Raw genomic sequence first — 26,197 nt, forward strand, 5'->3', positions numbered from 1 at the left:
TTGTGGGCAGAAAAAGAAGGCCAGAGGGTAACATCACTTAAGTGCTGTGCCAAGCAACATGCCACAATGCCCTCTCTAGGTAGTGTATAGGAATTAGAGTCATGTTAACTGAGTTCTGGACTCAGCAATATGAAGCAATCCATTATGTGGAAAAAAACCAAAAAACAAAACAAATAAACAAAAAGAACCAGCAAAAAGATGAGGGCCAAAACACCTACATAATGGGCCCAGGATCTGTGAAAATACCTTCTCTGGCTCCAGCAAAGTCATGAGTTTTATATTTTCAGGGTGCTGGGCCCAGCAGTATGTTATAATATTCTCTACATACAGGACCCATGTAAAAGCGTAACATTATCTGGGTGCTGGGCCCTGCAATAGGCCAAAATTTCTGTTTGTGGGCATGATTTGAGAAAAAAAAAAGAGGTGAATCAAATAACCTGATTGCTAGGCTGAACAATATTTCACAATCTCTCCATTGTAAAGACCCAGCAGAAAAAGAGAGTCACTCCCCTCAGTTCATGGGCTCAGAGATATAGCCCAGTGTCCCCAGTAAACAGGGCCCAGGCAGAAAGGGAGAGTCATATCACCTAAATGCTGCCCTAGTTATATGCCAAAATCTTACCTATGGGCAGAAACCAGACTGAAAAGCCACATCACCTGGGTACAACTGCAAGTAATATGTCACCATCCACAGTGTAGACAGGTTTCTTATAAAAACAGATAATGACACCACGTGGGTGCTCTGCTCACCAATATGTAATAATTCCCTCTCCTGACAGAGTCCAGGAAAAAAAGGGGACTTCCATCACCTAGGCTTTGCACTTGATGGTATATAACAGTTTTTTCAGTGAGGAGGATCCAGGCAGGAGGGATGAGTCAAATTGCCTAGACTATCTGCAGAAACAATAAGTTGAAAATATGCTGTGTCATGATCTAGAATCAAGTCTGGGTGTGGTGGCTCATGCCTGTACTCCCAGCACTTTGGGAGATCAAAGAGGGAAGATCACAAGGTCAAAATATCTAGACCCTCCTGGTATCTACTAAACATATAAAAAATTAGCCAGGCATGATGACATACACCTGTAATCCCAGCTACTAAGGAGGCTGATGCAGGAGAAGCAGTTGAACCTGGGAGGTGGAGGTTGCAGTGAGCCAAGATCATGTCACTGTACTCCAGTCTGGGTGACAGAGCGAGACTCTCTCAAAAAATAAGTAAGTAAATAAATAAATAAATAAGAAATCTAGAATGAAATCTACATGAAATGGCTTGATAATTCTGTCTAAGCCAGAATTTACAGGATGAAGACAAAAACAATATTTTGTTAATCTAAATGAAAAGAGTTCAGGGCATTTTAGGTGTCAATACCTGTGGTGAATACTGTTAACAAGTGTCAACCATTTCAAGTTTGAGTGGATAGACTTGTGCACTACTTCTCTCACTAAACGTTTAAATGTAGAAACATAATCTGAAAATTTTACAACGTTTTCACTTAGTTTTGCTAAGATGTCCATCTCTTAATCTTGTTTCAATTGTGAGATTCAATTGTGCAGCATTGGTTACAGTTATGCTCTCCTCATATGCAGAATTAATTTCATTTATTTACTATAGATATTTTAAATTTTTCACTTGAGACCACAGGCTAATTTTAAAGGGAAAGTTTATTTCTAATTACGTAGCTTCCATTACATACCTAGTATTGTATTTGTTTACTTCATGTCTATGTGAAAAAGACCTCATGACTTATTAAACATTCTATTGATTACTTGAATATATTGGCCCAATAAAATTAATAAACTAAATTCTGTCAATTTTAGAGAGTAAAATAGACAAAAAGTAAAGAAAAATTGAATTAAATAGAATTCTAAAATTGAAAAAATATAAAATGTACTAAATAAGTAGCATACTATACATGCACTGTAAAATTACTCACATGTAAAAATTATCTTCCGAATAGCATTACATTTTACCAAAGCCATTTTTGTAATTTCTGAGGGGATTGTACAGAGAATGTCTTTTTGTTTGTTTGTTTGTTTGCTTTGAGATGAAGTTTTGCTTTGTTGCTCAGGCTGGAGTGCAGTGGCACCATCCTGGCTCACTGTAATGTTCATCCCCTGGGTTAAGGTGATTCTCCTGCCTCAGCCTCCTGAGTAGCTGGGATTACAGGAGGCTGTCATCATGCCCACCTAATTTTTGTATTTTTAGTAAAGACAGGGTTTCACCGTGTTGGCCAGGCCGGTCTGAAACGCCTAATCTCTGGAGATCCACCTGCTTCGGCCACCCAAAGTGCTTTGATTTCAGGCATGAGCCACCAAGCACAGTCCAAAGAAAGTTTTATGAAACTTGATGAAAAGAAAATTACATATTATGTCTAGGGTGAGAAACAGGCAAACATACAAAAAAAAGAGAAATTTGCAGAAGATGATTCTAAGCCACTAGCAATCACATTTTAAATCAAGGAATTTAATACAAAGCAGAGAAAATAGATTTGCTTTGAAAATCTTTGAAGTTTCTGGTTTGCTGGTAAGATATCAACACTTGTAAGAGGATTTGTTTCATTTTAATATTTTTCTTTTCTTCTCAATGTAACCAACCATAAATAAATATGATTATTTTCTATAAGTTACATACCTAGAGTTTATTTTACAGTAATATATTTCTTATATTTAAATTCATGTAAATCAAAACTAAAGGTCTGTGTGTGTTTATTAGAGCAGAGCAGTCATACATTTAATAGACAAAAAGTAGGAAAAAATTTTATAAATAGTAGTTCAGTATTCAGAAACATAGAGCTCCATTATACTAATATAATCTTCATTACAACCATCATAATAACCTGTAGTTACAAGGAAAACAAAAATGTAAGTTGTAAAACCACACTTTCCAAATTATTTTATTTTAAAAACCATTGACAAAGGAATCACTACAGATGTTATTCCACTGTCTCTCAATATTATATTGTTACCACGAGTTAACTACAGCCTTGGTTAAGATGGGATAACTTATCATCAGTTGCAAGATACACATTCAATGTCAAATAGCTTTAACAAAATAACAATATTGATTTGTTAAAAGAAATTAAATCCACACATTTTCTTTAAAAAGGTATTTTTGAATTCACTTTATTTTAATTACCTTAATTTGCAAATGGTAAAGCAATGTCCAACTAAAAAACAAATTGTTTCTCTTACTATGCAGAATGTTGCCCTTACTACCCTCCTATCATCCCGTCATTTATGAAACTGTCCTAAACCAACAACTAAGTTGCCTTTACACATAGAAATTCTTCAGGTACCTTAGATTTCTGTTTTCTTAATCTTCCATGGAAAAGTATATAAATCTGTCCTTCTAATAGAGAAGAACCTCTCATAACTCTGGTGCAGCAGTTGTTGACCATGTTCTCTCACATAAATTCTAGAAATAAAGATATATCATCAAAAGTAAGAGATGAATTATGTCAATATTTGCTTTTGAAAATACATATTTTCCAAAAATATTAAATTCTTTTAATATAAAATGTAAATTCCTTTTAGAGGAAGGTGATCAAGATTGCTGACTAGAAAGAGGCAGCTAGACTCTGTAGTTCTCATAGACAGGAATGCAAGGTGTGCACAAATACATGACTTTCAGCTGAAACATCCAGGTAATTGCACTGAGACTAGTCAAAGAAGCAACTTAACATAAGGAGAATGGAGTAAAGCAAGGCAGGACACTGGGGCACCTGAAAGCAACATGGAGCCAAGGACAACCTCACACCCAGTAAGGCAGGAAGTGAATGCATGATGCTGGGAACCCATGATTCTTCCACAGATCTTTGCAACCCTCAGGTAAGGTGATCCCTTAATAAACCCACTTCACCATGGCCTTTTGTATAATGCACATATCTACGTGGAGTCTCAGCAGAGCAGCCACTCAAGACTGTGCAGTGATTCAAGAGCCTTAGATACACTGACTTTCCAGGCTTCCCAGAAAAATTAGCTGGAACTCCAGCAAAGCAGGAGTTACAATCCTGAACAGATCCGTAGGAAAAAGGCAGAATCCAGGGTGCTTAGCATTGATGGTCTGTAGGACACATTTTCTCAGTGCCTTACAGGGTAAGATGTACTGGCTTAGAATTCCAGCCAACCGCTGGTAGCAGCACTGCATCCCCCTGGGATGGAGCTACCAGAAAGAGGAGTTGGCCATCATCTTTGCTGCCTGGGAAACTTAGCCATTCCAGCCTTCAGGCTTTGAAGAGCCCAAGCTGACTAGAGGGACAAAGCATAGTACAGGTGCTCTAAAAAGACATGGCCAGACTGCCTGTTAAAGCAGGTCCCCAAACTCCTTCCTCCTCACTGGAAAGTACTTCCCAATGAGTTTCTCCAGCTAACACCACTGGTACTCTTTGGTTGACGGAATTTTGAAATCTTTTGGGGCTATAGTTCCTGAAGCAAAGAGTCAGCTGCCATTTTTCCTGTTTGTGTGACTTACCTGCTCCATCCTTCTGGCTTTGGAGAATCCAAATAAACTGTGGATGGAAGTGATACCACTGCACAGCAGACCTGTTCTACAAAAGATGGTTAGAGTTCCTTTCTTTCTTTCTTTCTTTCTTTCTTTCTTTCTTTCTTTCTTTCTTTCTTTCTTTCTTTCTTTCTTTCGTTCTTTCTTTCATTCTTTCTTCCTTTCCTTCTCTCTTTCTTTGTTTCTTTCTTCTTTCTCTTTCCTGCTTTCTTTCTTTGTTCTTTCTTTCATTCTTTCTTCCTTTTCTTTCCTTTTCTCTTTCTCTTTCTTTTTTTTTTCTTTCTCTCTCTCTTTCCCTCCTTCCTTCCTTCTTGAGACACAGAGTCACTCTTGTTGCCCAGGCTGGAGTGCAATAAAGCACTCTCAGATCACCACAACATTTGCCTCTTGGGTCCAAATGATTCTCCTGCCTCAGCCTCCACACTAGCTGGGATTACAGGTATGCACCAACACACCTGGCTAATTTTGTATTTTTAGCAGAGATAGGGTTTCACCATGTTGGTTCAGGATGGTCTCCAACTCCGGACCTCCTGTTGATCCACCCACCTCAGTCTCCCAAGGTGCTGAGACTACAGGCATGAGCTGCTGCACCCTGCAGGCTGCTTTCTTAAGTGGATCCCCAATCATTTTCTTTTCACTGGGGAAGACCTTTCAACAGGCATTTCCAGCTACTACCTACAGGTGCTTTTGGGCTGAAAGCAGGTCTATACCTCCCTGGGATGGAGCTCCCAGAGAAAAGGCCATGCTGCCATTGTTGCTTTTTTGCACATTCACTGGTGATAACTTCAGGTACTGGAAAATCTGAGGTGACTAGATACCATAGTGGACACCCAGCATATTGCAGATGCAACAGCTTTTCACAAAAGGGGTCAGACTGTTACTTGTGTTCCTGTTCTTATATACTCTCACTGGGCAGGTTCTCCAGGCCTGGGCCACTAGCCAATCATTGCCAGAGCTATTGAGCCAGTAAAAACTTAGGGACTCCATGGACACAGCTTCCAGGGGCAAATGAATATATTTCATCACTGTCTGTGCAGAAGGACTGTCCCTGTTTCCCTCAAACTAATGAAATATCCAAAACCCTAATTGCCTTATTCACACCTCAAATGAGCTGCATTATATCCAAGGAGAGGAGGTTAGACCATCCTCCATGGGGATCACAAAATCCCCAGTGCTCCTCACCAGACAGTGAGCCCCTAACTTGGCCAGAAGCACATATTTCCCATCCAGGGCTGACTTCATTGAGTGATTGATTACCTACATCTCTCTCAAGTGCAGCCCCCAAGAAGATCAGCAAAGAGGTGGGGCAGTAAGCCAGCTCATATGGTTTCCAGAGGATTTGGTGCAAGAGCATGTATAGTAAAATATGGCCAGTGATGGCCATCTCTATAGACTGAACTTTCTCCCATAAGAGACTTTAGACTGAGGGGAACTAATTTCTATATGATAATGTTGCAAATCAGAAGGGGTGGACCAACTGAGCACTCCTTGGTCTTCTGTCCCCTCCCAGGGTCCCAGTCTAGCTACAGCTGCTTACAGGGCAGTCTCAGTTACCCTGGAAGACCATACCATAGCATCGGCAATGGTAATCCATGCCTGACCCCTCGAGACCTACAGTAAGGCAGACCCTATCACAGCAGCTTACATGTATCTTCCCCATTCTGCAGCCCACATGTATCTTCCTCATACTGCAGCTTCCCCTGATACCATGGCAACTCCACATGTTACTTTCCTGGCATATGTCTGCAAAGGTGGGTTTGGCTTTGCTTGCCCCACCAGCAAATGGGAATGCAGTATGCCCCTGCCACTCTCAGCAACTTCTACTGTAGATAAAGCTTTGGTGGGTAGAGAACCAGAAAGCCTCACCCCTGCTTTTCTGCTAACACTGTGTGTGACAAGCAGTGTATCCTCTCACACTCTGAACAATTAGAACTTCATGAGGGGGCACAAATAAGGCATCAAAACATTCATTGGCCATCATCCTGCCCAAGCCAACACCAACTTTACTGCAACAGCACACACAGTCTCCAGCAGGCACAGCCAACTCCCCTCTGAGCTGCTCTGCTGCTGCCACTGAGGTGAATGCCCTAAGACAGGCAGAAACCTCATATCTACTAACACTCGTCTGAAGCTGTGACACATTAGTTACAAAAAGTGGTGGACTCTAACTATCAAGGAGCCAGAGAAGACAGCTGGAGCTCAATACAAGTTCCTCAGAGTATGGAGCTTCTGAGCTGTGAGCTGAGCATAGCCACTCCACCACCAAAAAAAAAAAAAGAATCTCCCAGGAACAAAGCTGGTTAGTTACAAACACGTTATTCCACATCAAATATGAAGGACCATTAAATAGGATAAAAAAAAACAAAACCCCTTTCAAAGGTCAGCAACCTCAAAGATACGTGCACAAAGATTAGACAAAATCAGTGCAAAAATGTTGAAAACACAAAAAGCCGCAGTGACTTCTTTCATCCACATGACAAAATTACATTTCCATGCAACCAAATGCAATGAAGGGAAAAAAACTGCAGGAATGGATAGAAAAAACAGTCAATAAGGAGGAAAATGTGGCCAATCTGATAGAGCTGAAAAAACACAATACAAAAACTTTGTAATGTAAACACAAGTATTAACAGCAGAATAGATGAAGCAGAAGAAAGAATCTCAGAGCTTCAATACCAGCTTTCTTAAATAAGGCAGACAAGAAGAGTGAAAAAAAAAAGAGGAATAAACGAAACCTCTAAGAAATACGAGATTATGTAATGAAACCAAATCTATGATTAAAAAGCGTGCCTGAGAGCAATGGGGAGAATGAAAACTACTTGAAATACTTATTTTCAGATATCATTCATGAGAGCTCTCCCAGCCTATATAGAGAGGCAAACATTCACATGCAGGAAATGTGGAGAATCCCAGTAAGATACCCCACAAGAAGGTCATTTTCAAGATACATAATCATGAGATTCTCCAAGGCCAAAATGAAAGAAAAAAGTGTATTAAAGGCAGCTAGACTAAAAAGCCAGGTCACCTCTAAAAGAAGCCCATTAGGCAAACAACAAACCTTTCAGGTGAAATTCTACATGTCAAAAGAGGTTAGGGACCAATATTCAACATTCTTAATAAAAGAATTTCACATCAAAAATTTATATCCAACCAAAGTAAGCTTCAGAAGTGAAAAATAAATGTGATTCTATTCAGTTAAGCAAATGCTGAGGAAATCTTTTATCACAGATATGCCTTACAAGAGCTTCTAAAGAAAGCATTAGATAAGAAAAAGACTATAACAGTCACTACAAAAACACACTAAAAATCATAAATTGCTGACACTATAAAGCAACCACATAAATGTGCAAAATAGCCAGCTAAGACCATAGTGACAGAATCAAATCCATACGTATGAATACCAACCTTAAATGAAAATGGGCTAAGTTTCCCAATTACAAAATAGAGTGGAAAGCCGAATAAACAATCAATATCTAATGATGCGCTGTAATCAAGACACCCATCTCAAATAAGCTCGAAAGAAAGGGAAAAAGAAAAATCTACCAAGCAAATAGAAAACAGAAAAAAAAAAAAGACACATGCACACACATGTTTATAGAGGCACTATTCACAATAGCAAAGACTTGGAACCAACCCAAATGTCCAACAATGATAGACTGGATTAAGAAAATGTGGCACATATACACTATGGAATACTATGCAGCCCTAAAAAATGATAAGTTCATGTCCTTTGTAGGGACATGGATGAACCTGGAAACCATCATTCTCAGCCAACTATCACAAGGATAAAAAACCAAACACCACATATTCTCACTCATAGGTGGGAATTGAACAATGAGAACACATGGACACAGGAAAGGGAATGTCACACACCGGGGACTGTTGGTGGGTGGGGGGGAGGGGTGAGGGATAGCATTAGGAGATATACCTAATGCTAAATGACGAGTTAATGGGTGCAGCACACCAACATGGCACATGTATACATATGTAACAAATCTGCACGTTGTGCACATGTACCCTAAAACTCAAAGTATTATAATAAGAAGAAAATAAAATAAAAAAAACTTTAGTCCTTAATAAAGACTCAAAATGGCAAAAAAAAAAAAAAAAAAGAAAACAGAAAAAAAGTAGGGGTTGCAATCCTAGTTTCTGGCAAAACAGACTTTACATCAACACAGGTTTTAAAAAAAGACAAAGAATGGCATTACATAATAGTAAATGCCTATCTGTGTACCCAATGATAAAGCACTCAGATTATGAAGCAACTTCCTAGAGATTCTCCAAGATCATAAGTTAAATGTTCTTAAACAGTCATTAACTTTATACTGCACTGGTTCAGTATAAAGTCTCTGATATAGAACCCAAAATGAGGACTTATTGAAGGCTTTTCCACATTTTGAACACTTGTGGAGCTTCTCTCTATATGAATTATATTACGTCTATGAGGTGTGAGAATGAGCTCAATGCTTTGCCACATTCTTCACATTTGTGGGGTTTCTCTCCAGTGTGAATTATCTTATGATTAGTAAGGTCTGAGAAGCACTTAAAGGTTTTGCCACATTCCTTATATTTGTAAGGTCTCTCTTCCATACATATTCTCTTGTGGTTAATAAGGGTTTAGGAGCGGGTAAAGGCATTGCCACATTCTTCATGGATGTGGGGTTTCTCTTCAGTATGAACGATTTTATGTTTGCTAAGGACAGAGAACTACATAATGGCTCTTCCATGTTCATTATATTTGTAGAGTTGCTCTCTAGTATGAATTATCTTATGTTTACTAAGGTCTGAAAACCACCTGTAGGCTTTATTACATTCTTCACCTTTGTAGATTTTCTCTGTGGTATGAATTATCTTATGTTTATGAAGGTCTGAGAACGACCTATGGGCTTTGTTGCATTCTTCACATTTGTAGGATTTCTCAGCAGTGTGAATTGTCTTATAATTAGTAAGGTCTGAGAAGCACTCAAAGGCTTTGCCACATTCTTCACATCTGTAGGGTCTGTCTCCAGGACAATTTCTCTCGTGTTTAATAAGGGTTGAGGAGCAGGAAAAGGCTTTGTCTCATTCTTTACATTTTCAGCACTTGTCTCCCCTAAAACTTTTTTTATGTTCAACGAAGTTTAAGCACAACTCAAAGGCTTTGACATATTTATTAGATTGATAGGTTTTGCTAAGGGTAATTAATAAACATTGATAAAGGCCATCATAACTGTTTTCTGCACATTGGAATTACCCACACTTTGGTAGCCTTTCTTTAAATGTGAACTATTAAGGTCACAGCTTCCATATTTTCTCAGGATCACTTTTTAGACAATTCTTTTATGTCATACTCCAGCAATATCTCTACAGTAAAATAAAAAGAGAAAACTAAGAAAAAAAAGGACTATAAATTTCTCCCTCATTAGACTCAGGTGAATACACTTTACAAATATATAATTAAACAAAGCACATTAACAAGGTGACAATAAAATATCACAGGCTCTAATTGTGTAATAGAAATTTAAATTAACAGAAATATACCAATCAAAGTGTCTTTGTGAGAAGTCTAACAACCAGGTAAAAATTTGCGGCACCCCAAGTGAGCAAAACACAGAAAACAACATAGTGGTTTACTAAAAGTATTTTGTGTTTACCCATGAAAGCCATTCTTCATCCTATGATGACTTTAAATATAGACTCCCAACTCCTGTCTCCACCGCCCAATAATAAATAAAATAGTGACACCTGTGTCCATGCTTCTGGGTTTGTGAGACCTTACAATAAACTAATTTCTATATTCCATGGCTGTGTTGAAAGGAAAGTCGGTAACTGACAGTTTTGGATAGCTGAGACAAAAGTAAATGACTGTTACAAGTGAAGACAGAAAAGGGGTATAGCAACTGACTATAGGATCTCAATAAGAAACATGGAGAATGCCGGGAGTGGTTGCTCACACCGGTAATATCAGCAATTTGGGAGCCTGAGGCAGGCATATCACCAGAGGTGAGAAGTTCAAGACAAGCCAGGTCAACATGGTGAAACCTTGTCTCTACTAAAAATAAAAAAAATTAGCTGGGTGTGGTGGCAGGCTCCTGTAATCCCTGTTATTTGGGAGGCTGAGGATGGTGAATTGCTTCGACCCAGGAGTTGAATGTTGCAGTGAGCCACGACTGTGCCATGTACTCCAGCCTGAGTAACAATAGTGAAGCTCCCACTCAAAACAGAAAGAAAGAAAGAAAGAAAGAAAGAAAGAAAGAAAGAAAGAAAGGAAAGGAAGGAAGATAGGTAGGAAGGAAGGAAGGAAGGAAATAAAGAAAAAGAGAGAAAGAAAGAGAGACAGGAAGGAAGGAAGAGAAAAGAAGAAGAGAAAAGAAAAATACAGGAAAACCTCTTAAACTAAAAAACACACAAGCCCAGAGAAAACATCTACAGAACAAGCTTTAGAGACCCAAAAATCTCTAGCCTAAAAAATGTGTTTTATTCCCCCCAGACAAAAGAAACTTAATAAAGATTTTGACATGTCACATTTTGTTATACAAATTGCAACCTAAGATTACAACATACACAAAACCTCATGATAATATGGCTCAATCAAAAATAAAAATACATATCCAGAAATCAATTACTAAAATATAGGGATATAAAAATTACCAGAGACAATATGAATTATAGTCTAGATATACTCTTAAAAAATTAATTACTGTTAAAAATTAACATTGCCGACTTAGTGATGCTCAATGGGCAAAACGGAAATAAAGGAATTAAGAAAAAGGAAATGAATTAAATAACAAAAATTAAACCAACAAAAAATAAAAAGCACACAAAAAGTAATAATTGTGGAGTGGAACTACAGAAAAAGACTAATATGTACTTCAACATTAGTAAAAAAAAAAAAAAGAGAAAATCAATAAGCTCAGCACATTTCAAATAAAATTAACATGAAGAGCTTTACAACAAGACACAAGTTAAGCAACGTTTTGAAAGTCACATAAAAGAGAAAGAAGAATGCAGAGAGAAAAAAAACCAACTGTATTATTTATATGCATGCTTCTGCAAGATTACCAATAAATTTATGAACATAAATCTTTCAAGCAAGAAGGGGGTAGGATGACATAGTTAAAACCCTGAAAAAGAAGTTCAAAACAAGAATACTATATTTTGCAAAAGTATCCTTCAAAATGAAAAAAAAAAATCCTCTATCACTATCTATAATAACATCTAACTAGGTCATGTCTTCAAAAGACTCATTTCATATCTAATTTTAAAAGACTGAAAATCGCAGGATAAAAATACATTTCATGCAAGCGTTAACCAAATGAGAGGAGAAGAGGCAACAATTTATTAAGATGAAAACTATCATATTTAATATAATTTACTTTATGTCAAAATTAACAAGAGACAAAGTAGGACATTCAATTATAGTAACAGGGTTTATTCACTAAGAACTTATAAATATATGACAATTTTCCCAAAGACATAAAGCAAGCATTGACAGAATTGAAGAAAAAATAGACAGCAATATAATAATGGAAAATACATCAATATTTTACTTTCAGTAGTAAATAAATAATGATAGAATATCAATGAAGGAATGAAAAACTTGAATGCATTACACAATAATTACGCCTAACAAAGGTATGCAGACAACGAATCACATTCTTCTCAATACCTCAGAAAACATTTTTCTAGATTGACCACACGTGACCCCACAAAAGAAGCCTTAATAATTTTTTAACTAAAATTTTACAATTATTTACAGCCCAAATGGAATAAAACTAGAAATCAGTAACAGAAGAAAAGCTGAAACATTCAAAACTTATAAAGATTAAGCAACACAATTTCCTGTTTTGTTTTGTTTTGAGATGGATTATCTCTTTCACTAGGCTGAAGTGCAGTGGTGCAATATCAGCTCACTGCAAACTCCGCCTCTGGGTTCAAGTGATTCTTCTGCCTCAGTCTCTGAGTAGCTGGGATTACAGGCAAGCACCACCTCACCCAGCTAATTTTATGTATTTCAGGAGAGATGAGCTTTTACCATGTTGGCCAGGATGACCTCGATCTCCTGAACTAGCCATGCATCCTCCTGGCCTCACAAAGTTCTGGGTTAGAGGCATGAGCCACTACCCCCAGCTACAACACACTTTTTATTATGCTCTTTTTCAATGGTTGGAAGACCTAATATTGTGAAGATACCCATGCTGTTTAAGGTGACCAACACATTCAACACAGCCCATTTCAATTTTCAATTATACTTTTGCAAAAATAGAAAAAAAAAAACCCACAAAGTTATGTAAGATCTCAAGGCACCATGAAAAGCCTGACAATCTTTAAAAAGAATTAAAATATTGGAAGCATTATGCTTAACAATTTCCAAACACAAAACACACCTACAGTAATCAAAGCACTCTGGTACTGGTATAAAAGTAGAGTACCAAAGTAACAAAACAGGATGCAGCACAGATATAAACTGTTGAAGAGAGAGTAGAGGCATACCACCTAGGTTTTACATTCAGCTGTTAAGTGACAATTCCTTTGGTAAGCAGGACCCAGGCAGGAGAGAAGAGTTACATTACATAGATGCTAGTTTCAGTGATATTTAAAACTGTCCTCTGGGAGCAAAGCACAGGCTGGAGAGACACATCACCTAGCTGATAGACACAGAGATATGTGATAATATTCCCTGTTTACAGGGCCCAGGCAGAGGAGTCAGATTATTATGATTCTAACCCATTGATATGTAACAATGCACCCATAGAAAGAGATTTGAGACAAAAAGTCTCAACACCAGGGTACTAGGCCCAGTGATATGACACTATCCCCTCATCTTTGAGGATGACATTTTTAACATTTAGATGAGCATGTATATTAGAGTCACAATCTCACATGTGTGCTCAGACAATATATAACTTTCTCTACAACATTCGAGGGCTTTATGAAACCTGTATGAGAGATGCAAACCTCTCTGTGGCCTGGGTGCTCGTATGGACTCACAATCTTGTATATTGCTCTAAACCACGTTTGATAGTCAATGTCTATAGGCAGGGTTAAGGGAGAAGACCCATTATTATGCCTGTGGGCTGGGTCCAGAAATGAGTCACCATCTCCCCTGTGGCCAAAGCCACATATAAATGTCACAATTTTAACGGTGTACTGTAAACTTTTGTTAGACTCAGGACCTCAATAGTGGGAATTATTAATATGGAATGGTGACGACTCTAAATTTCACCTGAGTGTGCAACCAAGAGTCCCATTCTGAACCTTTTGCTGGTTCCTGTTATGAAACTCTTTACCACCAAAGGGTTTATACAATATAAGTTAGCTTATGTGCGTTATTACAAATACACAACCCAGGACCTTAAATATTGCATTAAGCCGAACAATGAGAGGAAAAATATCTCCTACTGGCTGTATCCCAATATAAGTTTGATCTTCATGCCTGTGAACTGAAGCAAGTTATATGTCATAATTCCATATGTGAGCAAAGAACAAGACAGGAGGGTAACATTACATAGATCATGTACCAAGCAATATGTCAAAATACCTTCTCTAGGCAGGGTATGAAAATTTGGGTCACATTAACCTGGTGCTGGGCCAAGCACTGGACAACATTCCACATGTGGAAAATACCAAACCAAGTTATGAGAGCCAAAACCCCTACATAATGGGCCCAAGATATGTCAATGTATATTCAGTGGCTCCAGCATGGGCAGGGGAGTCACAGTCATAAGGGTGCTGGGCCCAACAATATGCAATATGCCATAATTTCCTCTTTATGCATAATCCAGGAAGCAGAGAAAAATCACCTTGGTGTTGAGCCATTCAGTAGGTCAAAATTTCTTCTTTGTTGGTACAATTCAGGAAAAATAGGAGAGTTACATATTTTGAGTGCTGGGCTTAGCAATATGCCAAAATCCACCTATTGTGAAGGCCCAGGCAGCAAAAGAGTCATATCACTTAGGTCAAGGGCTCAGAGATATTTCAAGGTGTCCCAAATAGTCAGGGCTCAGGCAGATGAAGAGAGTCATATCACCTATATGCTGCCCTAGGAATATGTCACAATGGAACATGAGAGCAGCATGCAGGCAGAAGGTCCACATCACTTGAGTGCTAGGTTCTGAGATATTTCATAAGGATCTCTTCACATAGCACTCCGCTAAGTGAGTTACATCAACTAATTGAAGGTTCTCTGCTTATATCACAATGCTCCCTGTGGGTAGGGTCCAGGGAGAGACTCACATCTCCTAGGTGATAGGCCCAGAGATGTGTCACAATATCCTCTATGGAACATAGCCCTGGCCAAAGAGTACCATCAGCTGTGTGCCTGGCCTAGAAATATGTCACACTCCAGGTTGATGGGACCCCAGCAAGAGTCCCACTTAGCCTAGGTGGCAGGCCCAGAGATATATCACAATTCCCTTCTTTGTGCATGGCTGTGGCAAAATAGTTATCTTGCCTGTGTGCCTGAACTTGCAATATGTCTCTATATTTCCTTTGGGCCTTTGCAGGGCCCATTCCAGACAGGAGAGTTATATCACCTATGAGGTGAATACAGGGATATGTCACAGTAATTTGGTGGGCATGGCACAGGCAAAAATGTTACATCACCTGGGTGCTAGATCCAGTGATAAGACAATCCTTACTGAGAGAAGGGCCCTGGCAGGAGAGTCACACCACCTTGAGGCCGGCATTAAGTAGATATCACAGTCCCATATATGAGCTGAAACAAGCCTAGAGAGTCAGATTACACAAGTGCTTGGCAATAATTTATATCACAATCACACTGTCAGAAAATTCCAAAGGTGAGATTTAAAATACCAATCATTTCTTGTTTTCATCTTTGACAGTTGACTCCATCCATGTGAGGTAATGAAAGTTCTTACTGTGAGCTGGGTGTGTGTACAAGACTCACAATTTTACCTGTGTGCTGAGCCCTGCTTTGACTCCTTCTGTATAACCCAAAGACTCTGTAAAATATGTGTGAGTGTTGTAATCTTTTGCAACCTTTGTGTAAAAGATGGTCCAGGGTATCAGGCATGTCCCTAAAACTAGTTATCTAGTTATAAAAGTCAAAATAGCCTCTATTGCCTGAGTCCACATATGAGGGCCATTATCATTCCTGTTAGCCATGCCTAGATATAGGTTTTAATTCCCTCTGTGGTTATGAAACAGGCAGAACAGGCACATCACCTAAATGCTGGGCCAGAAATAGTCCAATATTCTTTTTGTAGGCAGGGTTCTGTCACAAATATCACATATTTGTGTGCTCAGTCCAGCTCTGTGTCACAATGTTTCCTGTGGGCAGTCTCCAGGCAGGAGAGGAGAGTCATATCACCAAAATGACGGGCCCAAAAATATGTCACAATGCTTCCTGTGACAGGGCCCAGGCAAGAGAGTCATATCATTTGGATGCAGTGTTTAGAAATGCTACAATTACTAAAGGAAGCCAGGTAGAGGCAGGAGAGGAGAGTTATGTAACCTAGATGATGGGTCCAGAAATATGTTACAAATCCCCTTGAGGACATTGTTAGGATAGCACAGTCAAATCACCAAGTTACTTGGCTCAGGTACTTATGAAACTGTCATTTGTGGTCTATACCAATGCAGAATTATTAAATCCCTTAGGAGCTGGACAAAGGTATAAGACACAATTACACTTGTGGAAAGGTTTAAGAATAAAGGTCACCATCCTGCATATGTCCTGGCTCCACTCATGAGTTGTTATTAGACTTTTGCTATGGTTTCTGGTATATGGCACAATATTACCTGGACAGAGGGAAAGCAAAAAATTCACATAACCTACGAGGCTGTGGCTCCAGTGTGATATCACAATTTACTTTGTGGACGGGACACTGGCTGAAGGGTCACATCACCTGAATGCTGATTTCAGTGACATATGAAAACTTTGTCTGTAGGCAAGACTTTGGCAAGAAAGAGACTTACTTCACCTAGGCAATTGACCTAGATTCATGTCACGTCTGTTCTGTGCAGTACGAAAGCTGGAGAGTGACCTCACATTGGTGCTGGGACCAGCAATATGTCACAATCTCCATGAGGTTAGGGTACAGGAAAAGTGAATCAACATCACCTAGGTGCTCAGCCAAGGGTTATGTTTCGATGCTTTCTGTTACCAGAATCCCCCAAAAAGAATCACATCACCTGGATGCAGTTATGTGTCACAATGCATTGTAAGTGCAGGGCTAAAGGAGTAGAGAGGAGTCACATCACTTATGTGATGGACATAGATATAAAACAATTCTCTTTGTAGCCATGTTTTAGGCAGATAATTCACATCACCTGGGTGATGATAAAAGTGATAGATAAAAGTGCCCTTTGTAGGCAGAAACATGGTAGATGTTATGTATTGCAAAGGTGTTTGTTATACTTATGGCACAATTTTATCTGTGGTCTGGGCCTAGAAAAAGAGTCAAGTCATTCATGCACTGGGAAAAGTTACCTGACCCAATCACACTCTCAGAAAGGTTTGCAAATAAGTTTCACAATCCACATAATTTCTGGTTTCCTGTATGTATGTCGTCAACTCTTTCTATGAGTTTGGTGGAAGTAGAGGAGTCAAAATCTCAACAATGGGCAAGATCCATGTATAGGAGCTCCAGTCGCATTTGAAGATTGTGTTCCAGTAGGGGAGTCACAGCACCACAGGCATGCTGAATCATGCTTCAAATGTTACCAAAACACCTGTGAATCTAATCCCTGTATGAGAGTAATGATTTCAATCTTTGACGACTTTTATGTGTGAGATTTAGTACCTCATTACTAGGCCCTGTTTATGTGTGAGAATCACAGTTGTATCAACTAGGTGTGCATAGAGTCACATTCTTATCTGGTTGCTGGGGATAGTGACATATGGCTCAAACATATGTCACCATCCAGAACTGTGTACAGGGCCCATTCTGAGGAGAGTTATATCGCCTAAGTGGTTGACACAGTGATATGTCACAATAATTTATGTGGTCATGACTCAGGTGATTCTCACTGAGAGTGGGGCCTAGGCAGAAAGGTCAAATCACCTAGAGACTGGCCCTGGTAGATTTCAAGTTAACATCACTGGGCTGGAACCAGTCTGGAGAGTCAAATCACACAGATGCTCAGAAAAGATTTATATCACAGTCAGACTGGCAGAAAATTCCCAGGATGAGACTAACAATACCACATATGTTCTGTTTTTATTAGCGATGGTTGGCTTTACATATATGAGATGGTTACAATCTTCAACTGTCAGCTGGATATTCATATGAGACTCACAATTTCACCTTTCTGATAGATTCTGTTATGACACTCTCTGTACAAGACAAAGGCTTTTTAAAATCACTTAAGCTGTTATAATCTTCTGCAGTCCTTTTACCATAAAGAAATATAATCACTTAAATAACTCTAAAGCAAGTTATGAGATTAAAAATTACTCCTCTTTGGGGGTTCTACATATGAGAGTCATTATCGTGCCTGTGAGCTGTGCTTAGATATAGGTCACAATTTACACTGCAGTGATGAAACAGGCATGAGAGCCATATAATCTAAATGCTGAGGCAGAAATCTTCCAATATTATTATTTTTTACAAATTCCTAGAAGAAAAATCACATATCTTTGGGGCTATGCCCAACTGTATGGCACAACACCCCTTGTGGGCAGTGGTCCACACAAGAGGAGAGTCATACCACATAAATGATAGGTCCAGAGGTAAGTCATAATGTCTCCTGTTGAAAGGACCAGGCAAGATATTCATATAATTTGAATGCAGTGTTTAAAAATGCTGCAATACACAGTGGAAGCAGAATCCAGCCAGGAGAGCAGACTGAGTTAAACTAGATGATGGATCCAGAGACATGTTACAAACACGCCTGAGGATATTTTTAAGACAGGAGAATCAAAACACCAAAGTGCTCAGCTGAGACATATGTCCAAATCTCAATTGTGGGCTATACCTAAGCAAGATTGCGATATCACTCAGGAGCTGGGCAAAAGTATATGTCACAATAACACTGGTGGAAACTTCCATGAGTGGGAGCCACCATCATGCATATGACCTGGCTCCAGGTTTAAGAGTCATGATTGACTAATCATGACTCTTATCTGGTCTCAGTTGTATGGCACAATATCCCTGTGGGCAGACAGCAAGCAAAAGGGTCACATCACTTGGATGGGTACTGGTCCAGTGAGATGTCACAATCCTTACTGTGGGTAGAATTCTGGAAGAAGTGTCAAATCACCTGGATGCTGGTTTAAATGATATATCAAAATTTCCCTTTTGGGCTTGGCTTAGAAAGGAGAGGAGGCTCACTTCACCTAGACAATTGGTATAGATATATGTCACAATGGCCACTATGTGCAGGACCAAAGTCTGAAAGTGACCTTAACTTGGCGCTGGATTTAGCAACGTGTCACAGTCTCCCCTGTGGTCAGGGCAGGGCAAGAGAGGAGAAACATCATCTAGGTGCTGAGCCAAGTTACATGTTACAAAGCTTTCTGATGGCAGAAACCAAAATGGAGAGTCCCATCACTTGGGAGCAGTACCCCGTTATGTGTCACAATACACCGTTAATGCAGGGCCAAGGCAGTAGAATTGAGTAACATCACTTATGTGATGAGCCCAGATATAAGCCACAGTGCTTTTTATAGGCAGTGATTAGGCAAATAATCCACATCACCTGGGAGCTCTTCCCAGCGACATGTAAAAGTGCCCTTTGTATGTAGGCCCAGACACCTATGCTTAGGTGTATGGTTCATGCATATCACAATTTCATCTGTGGTCATGGCTTAAAGAAGAGAGTCAAATTATTCAGGAGCTGGGCTAACTTTTATGTCCTAATCACACACTAGGAAATATTCAGAAATGTTTCACAGTCACGGAAGTCCTGGGCTTCATGTATGTACGGGAGGAGTCAACACCTCCTGTGAGTTGTGTCAAAGCAGAGGAGTCCCAATCTCAACAATGGGCAAGATCCATGTATAAGATGCCCAGTCCCACTTGAAGATTCTGTTCCAGTAGGGGAGTCACAGCCTCACAGTTATGCTGAATCATGTATCACCAAACCACCTGTGGGTCAGATTTCTGTGTGAGAGAAGCAATTTCAACCTTCAACTGATCTTTTTTGTAACATTTAGTACCTTATTTGTAGACCACATTTTTGTGAGGGAATGACAATTGTGTCAGCTAGGTGTGCATTCAAGAGTCACAATCACACCTGGTTACTGTTCCCTATTATGACAGTTTTTGTACCACTCAGGCTTTATATGATATGCCTGAGTGTCATAAACCTTTGTGAACTTTATGCAATTAGGAGACTAATTTCTTTACTTATGGTCATGAGACTGACCATGAGAGTCGAAATATCTCTCCCTTCTGGGTAAAGATATGATAGTTATATTTGTGTATGTAAGCTGAACCCAGGTATATGTTAAAATTTCACCTGTGGTCAGAGACAAGGCATCATAATTGCCTTACTTGGATTCCAAGCACAGAATTCATTATAATCTCCTTTGCAGGCAGGCCAAGTCAGAAGAGTCATGTCCACTGAGAACAGCCTCAATGAATATGACACCATGTCGACTGTAGACATGGTTGAAGAAAAAGAGGAGAGTCACACCTCCTAGGTGCCTAGCTCAGCAATATGTAATAATTTCCTCTATTGGCTGACTCCAGAATAAAGAGGATAGTTACATTACCTAGGTTTTGCACTCAGTAGTATGTCACAATTCCTTTTGTGGGCAGAACCTAGGCAAGAGACGAGAGTCACATTTCCTAGATGCTATGACCACTGATGTCACAATGTGCCTTGGGGAAAAAGTACAGGAAAAATAGGCAAATTACCTAGCTGATAGATTCAGAGAAATGTGATAATATCCTTTGCTGTCAGGGTCCGGGCAAAAGAGTCACACTGTTATGAACCTTATGCAATGATATGTCAAAATACACACATGGGAAACAATTTAAGCAAAAGTTTTAACACCTGGGTACTCGGCGCAGTGATATGACACAATCTCCTCATGTTTGAGGGTGACATCTTTAACTGTTAGCTTGGTGACTGTAACAAAGTCACATTGTCATGTGTGTGTTGGGTCACCAAATGACACCCTCTACAACATCCAAGGGCTTCATATGGCCTGCATTATATTTGCAAACTTCTCTGAGGCCCATAGCCTCATACGGACTCACAATCTTATATATTGCCTTAAATTCAGGTATGATAGTCAACATTTCTAATTTAGGCTACATTCAGGAATGAGAACCATTTTTATGCCTGTGAGCTGGGCCCAAAAATGAGTCACGATCACACCTGTGGCCAGGTCCACCTGTGAGAGTCACAATTCCATTTTTGTACTGTTTTCTCATGTTAGACTCAGTAACTCCATTGTGTACTTAGTAAATGTGGTATGGTGACAACTTTTACTTTCACCTGGGTGTGAAACTGAGAGTCACAATTTTAACATTTTGCTGGGCCTTGTTATAAAATGCTCTGTACCACCCATAAAGTTTATACCACAGGAGTTTGTGTTGTAAACTTCTGTGAGTTTTGTACAAATATTCAACCCAGAATTTTTTCTATTGTCATAAGCCTAGTGATGAGAGGCAAAATATCTTCCATTGGCTGAATCCCAATATAAGTTTGATCATCATGCCTGTGAACTGAAGCAAGATATATACGATAATCCTATTTGCAGGCAAAAATTAGAAAAAAAAGGGTAACATTACTTAGTTGATGTGGCAAATATCATGTCACAATATTCTCTCTACACAGAATCTAGGAAAGATGGCCACATTAACTGGGCACTGGACCCAGCTATGTGACACAACTCCACATGTGGAAAAACATATTGAAGAGATGAGAGCCAAAACACTTACAGAACAAGCCAAAGATGTGTCAAAATACCCTTTGTGGCTCTGGCACAGGCAGGACAGTAGCATCACCATGGTGCTGGACTTACCACTATGCAATAATTATCTCTTTATTCAGGATTCTGGCAGAAGAGTAACATCATCTGGGTGCAATAGATCAAAATTTCCCTTTGTGGGCATGGTTCAGAAAAAAGAGTAGAGTCACATAACCTAAATGCTGGGCTCAGCAATATGTCATAATTCCACTCTTTTAAAAGCCCAGGCAGGGGAAGAGAGTCATGTCACTTAGGTCATGGGCTCAGAGATATGTCCCAGTGTCCCCAGTAGGCAGGACTCAGGCAGAAAATGTGGGTCATATCATGTAGGTGCTTCTTTATGTATACATCACAATATAACACATGGGGAGAAATCAGGCAGAAGAGCCACATCACCTGGGTGCCGGGTGCTGAGATATGTCACAAGTTTCCCTAGGACAGTACTAGATTGAAAGAGTTACATCACCTTGATGCAGGTCTAACTTTTATGTCACCATGATCTATGTAGGTGAGGCCCAAGCATTCAGTCACATCACTTAGGTGACAGGCCCAGAGATACATCACAATGAACTCCTTGAAATATATCCGTGGCAAAAGAGTACCATCACCTGTATGCTCTGGCCTGCCAATATGTCACTACCATCCTCTAGGTTCAGGGTCCATTCCAGAGAGGGGAGTTACATCACCTAAGTGGTGGACACAGTTATATGTCACAATGATGCCTGTGAATATGGTCCAGGCAACAATGTAACATCACCTGAATGTTAGATCCAGTGATATGTCACAATCCTTACTGAAAAAAGGGTCCAGGCAGGAGAATCACATCACCTAGATGTTGGCTCAGGTAGAGATCACAATCCCATATATGTGCTGGAACCTCTCTGGAGAGTCAAATCACACAGATGCTTGGCAAAGATGTGTATGACATTCACACTGGGAGAATATTGCAGAGATGAGATTTACAATAACATACATGTCCTGTTTTCATTTTTCACAGTAGGCTTCATATACATGAGATGCTGACAGTACTTTCTGTCTGCTGCGTGTGAATATGAGACTCACAATTTCATCTTTCAGTTGGGTTTTGTTATGGCATTTTCTGTGCAAGCCAAGGGCTGTAAAATGTCTGAGGGTGTTATAATCTTCTGTGACCCTTTTACCAGAAGGAGATGTAAGACATCACTTGCATTGCTAAAGCAAGTTACAAGAGTCACACTTACTCCTATTTGGGAGGTCCACATATGAGTCATTATCATGCCTAGTTATTTGTCAAAATATTGAGCTGTGCCTAGTTATTTGTCAAAATTTACTCTGCAGTAATGAAACAGGCATGGCAGCCACATAACCTAAATGCTGAGGCAGAAATGTTCTCATATTCTCCTTGTAGGCAGGCTCCTGGCAGAAAAATCACATAACTTTGGGGCTATGCCCAGCTGTATGGCACAATAACCCTTGTGGGTAGTGTCCAGGCAGAAGAGGAGAGTATATCACTTAACTGATAGGCACAGAGATATGTCGCAATGCCTCCTGTTGAAAGGGCCAGGCATGTATTATTTATAATTGTAGCCATTTTAACTGGAGTCATTTGGTGTCTTATTGTAGCTTCAATTTGCATTTTTCTAATAATAATGTTGAGCATCTTTACATGTACTTGGCCATTTGTATGTCTTCTTTGGAGAAGTGTCACACAGTGTATCTTGCCTATTACTAAACTGTGTGTTATTTTTGCTGTCACATTTCTTATATATTCTCTATGTTTTTCCATTGTGATATGTATATTTTGCAAATATATTCTCCCATACTGTAAGTTGTTCTTTCACCCTGTTAATTTATTTTTGCTATGTAAATTTTTTTTTTAGATTCTGTTAATTTTATTTGTCTGCTTTTGCTTTTCATGCCTGTGCTTTTGAGATCCTATTTAAATTTTTTTCCTGTACTATTTAGTAAAGAATATCTCTATGTTTTATTCAAATAGTTTTATAAGTTTGATTTTGCATTTCAATCTTCTAGAAAAGATTGACTTTACTTAAATGCATGTTCTAAACAACTTAAAAATTACTTGGCTCTAGGTTTACGAATTTTGTTACTGGGATCATTGGATACTTTGGTCTATGTGTCTGTTTTCTATGCCAGTATCATGCTGTTTTGCTTGTTATAGCTTTGCAGTTTGGTTTGGAGTCAGGTAGTTTGATATTTTCAGATTTGTTCTTTTTTCACAGCTATTTGGGGAGTATTTTCTTGGTTCCCCATAAATTTTAAGCCTCTTTATTTCATTTTTGTTCAAAAACGTTCTTGGTGTTTTTATAGAGTTTGCACTGAATCTGCAGATTTCCTTGTGTAGCATAGCCATTTTGGCAATATTTTTTATCTCATGGGCAAAAATATCTCTTTTTTTTTTTTTACTTTTTTCAACAATGTTTTATAATTTATAGTGTAGAGAGTGTTTCTCTTTTTAATTAAGTTTACTGCTACACATACTTATTGATTATTCTAGATAAACAAAAAGTATTTGGAAAATTTTACATAACTTTGTAATTAAAAACAGCTGAACAAATTAGGTATAGATTATATGTACTTCAGCAGAGCTAATGCAAAATATGACAAATGAATAAACAAATCAAATAGTGTTACTGGCGGGTCTTCATGTTTTTTTTTTTAAATTAGAGGACTGGATAGGGAAAGATTATGTATCAATACTTATTATACATTTGTCATTAAATTCCAAAACCATGAGGTTTGAATTTTTGCCTACATTTTAGACCAACCATGCTTATTCCTATGAAAAAACTAGCAGTCTTCAGCTGCAACTCAGAAGAAACAAAAAGGGATGAGTAATGAAAAATCTAGTTTAATATTCTAGTTCTGGGCAATTATCCTGCAAATTTTTCAGAGTGATGAAAATAAATAGGGTGCCCCCCTTCCCAAATCTTAGCAAGCTTAAACTATTGCCACTAGTTATCTGGTTTTGTCAGAAGCATTTTTTTCTCTTCCTTGTGGAAAGAGGACTGAATTCCACAGCTTTATCTTAGCATTCAGCTACTAATAAGGAGTCCATGCAATCCCCTGAGAAACATTTTTGTCCCAACCTCAATTGCAAGCCTCAGGTTGAAGCCCTAAGAAGGAACACTGGATCTGAGAAATCCAGAGGCAGATGATTATGGAGGTTAAAATTCACCGTGGAAGTGAGCATGACTAATTCCAGTGGATTAAGCCGAGCCTCCCATTTCACGGATAAAGGTCATGATAGTATCTGTTGCATAAATGAAGTCTAGTGAACTCCAGAACTACTGAGAGCAGGGAAGATACGACATATGTAGGTAAGAGCAGATATTTCCCCCCACAACAGGTCTCCCTGTAAACATGAGTGAAAGCTGCTTTGACATCCATGGGTTGCACACTATCACTTGTATCACTCGGGGATACAAGGATGCAAGGGGGAAAGACAACATTCTTTCTTCTGTCCCTCAACATACACTGGATATTTTCTAGAAAGGTAAAGGAATCAGGGATAAATGGTCTTCACTCTCCTTCTAGATGAGTAGCCATTCATTTTCAGTCTGTTTTCCTTTTAAATGAATCCGGAAATTTGGGTCTCCTTTGAAAAAAATGCTTACATTTTACCTCGTTTTCTCCTCTGTCCTCTTTTCACAGACAGGTAATCATGTCTTCATACTATGGGACAGTCACCTCAGATGCATTCTCCAACCTTAGACTGGTTGGCTTAGCTTAGGACTGGACTCAGGTCAAAAAACACAGAAGCCAGACATGCTGGCAAAAGGGTGAAAGAAAATTTTCAAGTTGTGCTTTTGTCCTCCTCCTTCCTATGCAAACTGGAAAAATACCTTGGAATTTTTGAGCTGTCCTTGCAACCTTCCCCTTGTTTTATTTTAGCACATGATTTTTAATAACCTAGTTTGATTCTTCTCACATTTAGGTTACCAAATTCATGCCACCAGAGCCTCAGACAAGTCCCCTTTCACTGGAGACACTTAGATAGGCCTCTTAGGAAAATCTGACTGTCAGTTTTCCAAAACAGTGCCCCCTGTCAACAGGAAGCTCTTAAAAGTGGTGTTTGTCCTGACCCTTCTCCTTATTCTAAAGGCAGTTAGATGTACTTCTTTATATGGGGAAATAACAGAGTTAGAAAACAGCCAACAGTCCTGGGTGAAACCCCATCTTCAAGCCTAAAACAGCATAGAGACTGAAAAATCAGACTGCTTCTCCCAGATGAAGCCTACCTTTTTTCAACCAATTCTCTCTGAGTAATACCCATGTCCACCCTGGGGGAAGTGATTGGAGCCATGGAAAGTTCACTCCTTGTGCGGGGAGAAGGAGACTGGCCTCTGCAGTTCTTATGTGATGGTTTAGTGTTAATCTACCCAGGAGGTGGGACCTGTAAACAGGACTCCCACTGACTCCGTTGACAGTTTTTCTTTTCTTCTTTTTATCCAATCAACTCTACCCTTCATCCTTCAGGGTATCCCTGGGCCTAATCTTTCTTGGTCATGTGAGAAGAACCCAATTTTGCTGAAGTAAGGAGAAAGTTCTGCAACATGAGGATTGGGAACCCTCATTTATGATAAGCTGAGTATAAGCCTGTGGATTTATTTTTGGCTTCTCTTATCAGTTTCAACATTTATTTTTCTGTCTTTATGCCAGCACCACACTGTTTTGATTAATGTAACTTTGAATTATGTTTTGAAATACAAAACAATTATTCCTCTGAGTTTATTTATATTTTTACAGGTCGTTTGGTTACTTGTGGTTTTTTGAGTGTTTATGGAAATTATAGGGCAATATGTGTTGGCTCACTCCTGTAACCCCAGAACTTT

The sequence above is a fragment of the Pongo pygmaeus genome, chromosome Y (assembly GCF_028885625.2).
Source record: "Pongo pygmaeus isolate AG05252 chromosome Y, NHGRI_mPonPyg2-v2.0_pri, whole genome shotgun sequence".
Taxonomy (NCBI): domain Eukaryota; kingdom Metazoa; phylum Chordata; class Mammalia; order Primates; family Hominidae; genus Pongo; species Pongo pygmaeus.